Source organism: Castor canadensis, chromosome 11 (genome assembly GCF_047511655.1).
Source record: "Castor canadensis chromosome 11, mCasCan1.hap1v2, whole genome shotgun sequence".
Taxonomy (NCBI): domain Eukaryota; kingdom Metazoa; phylum Chordata; class Mammalia; order Rodentia; family Castoridae; genus Castor; species Castor canadensis.
In genome coordinates this window covers 131,124,919-131,128,011 of record NC_133396.1, presented here as the reverse complement: position 1 = coordinate 131,128,011, position 3,093 = coordinate 131,124,919, and positions in this window count along the sequence as shown.

Genomic DNA, 3,093 nt, shown 5'->3' with positions numbered 1-3,093 from the left:
ACTTGGGGGGTGAAAGTGGAGGTGGAGACTTGTGAGTTAATTCAGGGCTAGTCTGGGCTACATAGTGAGACCCTGTCTCAAAATAATCTGCCCTACCTGACTGCACAGTCAAGGGGAACCATCTGCCACATAGGACACAGGCATTCCTATCTCCTCACCAGTGACTGACGGAGCCATGTAATAAAGCTGGGGAGGGAAAAAAACAGTAACAACAACAAAAAAAAATTATGACACAGTATTGAATTTTCAAAAACCTGAAACTACGTGGGGTATGATTTTATGTCTATAGTGACCAAAAAACAAAGCCCTAATGAATCTGAATATGTATTTGAATATTTGAGTATGTGTTAACAAAATACTAACATTGAGCTGGTGGAGAGGCTCAAGTGGTAAAGCACATGCTTACTAGCAAGGGTGAGGCCCTGAGTTCAAACCCCAGTACCACCAAAACAAAACAAAAAAATTAGCCAGATACTAACATTGGTTACTTCAGGGAGCAGCAGTGAAAGGATGGCTTTGGTGGAGAGTGGGAGAACTTTGTCTTTACATATGTTTGTGCCATGCCATTTTGCTAGTTAATAGCAGCCTAGAATATGGCTACAATGCTTTTCTTTAAGAAGTCAAACAAAGAGGTTTGGTTTGGTTTGGTTTGGTTTTTTCAGTGCTAGGGTTTGAACTCAGGGCCTACACCTTGAGCCACTCCAAGGTGATGGGTTTTTTGTGATGGGTTTTTTAAAGACAGGGTCTTTCCCAGTATTTACCTGGGCTGGCTTTGAACCTCAATCCTCTTGATCTCTGCCTCCTGAGTAGCTAGAATTACAGGTCAAATGAAGAATATCTTAAAGAAAGTCAGCCCAAGTTTTTCCATGCAATACCTCAAATGTTCACTCTAGTCTTTGTGGAGAGCTCAAATCAAAGAGGAATGCGTTGAACTCTCATTTTGGACATAGTATACAGGGATTTTTGGCTTAAAACTAGATTTTCTTTAATGAACACAATTGAGAAGTGAAAATAATACCCAAATTTAGGTGTACAAATATTTATTCAACTCATCTTGAAAAAATAGCAAATAGCAACTGACAGGCAATAAAATGTGACCATGATCCCTGAGAACGATGAAAGCAGAACACAAGAGAACGACTGACTCAACATGCTGGAAAGATGCCGCTTGTGACACGGGCCCAGGCACAACGCTCTGGGCCTAGAGTTCTGCTAGAGATTAGCCCAGGCAGCCAGCCAAAGTAGTCACTTCAGATGCTTTGCATAGGCATGAGAGACCCCCCAGGACTCCAGGCAAACCGCAAAACTGAAAAACCTGAGCTCCCTGTCCTGGTACCTTCCCGTCCTCAGACTCCCATTACCCGGTCCCAGGATGTGGAAGAAGATCTTGTTTTTTCAAAATTTCAGCTTAAGCCCCAAAGCTGTGGACAACTGGTGACAAATGCCCCAATGTTCAAAAGACAGACCTAGACACATCTGTAAGAGGTGACCGAAGCAATCCTTCAATAATCAGTAGGTACCCATTCCAACTTTTGTAAGAGAAGAGATTTCTTAATGAGACTCTTGGTTAGTGAGAGAATTCATCTAAGTAAAAAGCAAAACAACACGTTTGTTTTCCTACCACCAAATCTAAAGGAGTCCCACTTGGAAGGGGTCCAGGTGACCCACTTTAGAGATCAGTGCTATCTACAAGAGGGCAGGCTGTTAACTCATTTTCCAGCTGGAAGCTGGATGTCTTGTTACTACGGTGGAAAGAACACAGAACCATCTGGGGAAGAAAATGTCTCCAGGAAATTGGATCATAAAGGATGAAAGTAGAGATCAGTGCCTAACTCTTCCCTGGAAAATTCAGAGTGGGAAGTCTGACTAGTTGCCCATGGAGGCAAGGCAAGCAGGAGAGGAGCAGTGATGTTCCTGGATTTGGGTCACCAGATCCAGGGGCCAGAAAGTTCTTGGTCTTGCTGGAGAAAGAATTCAAGGATGGACACAGAAGAAACTTAAGCAGGAGCAGGTTAAGTAATGAAGGCAAAGTGAAAGCAGGGCAAAAGTACACTTTCCAGATAGGAGGGTGGGCAGGCTCAACAGGGAGTGTTGCACTGGGGGGTCCCAAGACCTCAAACTTTGACTGGGGTCTGTAGACATGGGCATGGTCACTCCTAGAAAAATGGGCTAATGTGTCATTAACTTCTGGAGACTGAGTTGTGTGGCACTAATTTCTCCCACATTTCTTTCTTGGATGGTTAGACCAGGGCTGTTTTTTTTTCACAGGTCAGCAAGACCCTACTGTATATCACAAGTTGTTCTGTTGATGTCACCAGTACAGGATGTGATTCCTTAACATCCAAGCCATTGTGTTTTCCAACTCCCCACTTGACTCCTGTATCAGTGGGAGCAGCTTGTCCTTCCATTCAATTCCAGAGTAATGACGTACAGTGTCCCCTATGTAGTAAGTAGACACCATGGTGAGTAGCTGGGATACTGCATCCAATGAACTGCCTTCTTGGGTGGGAAGAGCCCAACAGAGACAGGCTATGGGTGACACACCAGAGGATGGAGCTGATAGAGGCCAGGGGACAGTGCTGCGTTAGGGTGTCCAGTGGGGACTTCACTAATGTGTGTGTGAAAGGGCCTGTATTTGAATGCCTACCAAGCACCAGGAAGCCAAAAGGAAATAATAACCACCAACAGATGTAAGAGCTGCCTTTGCCTTATTCCCTTTTCGCCACTGTCCTTTCCCCAACCCTACAGGAGTCAAGAGTAGGGGGCGGGGGGAGGAAGAGCAAGAACAGAGCAGACATGTGTGTTCTCTCACCCATTGCTGGTTCCAAACCCACAGATCTGGCTTGAACTGAGGGAAAAAGAGAAGCTATAAATTGGATGAAGGCTTGGAATATCAATTTGGACCTAGTAGAAAACCCTAAAATTGTTCTGAAAACTATGCTCAAAAAAGTAATTTAAGGAGTAGAGCGAGTTTATTTAGAGTATGTTTGAAGAAAGAGATGGAAAGTAGAATTGTTTCCTAATTGCACTTAACCCATTTCAGCCTAGTCAATAGCTAAGTCTTATCTACAAAGTCCTGTCTCCTGAGCTGAC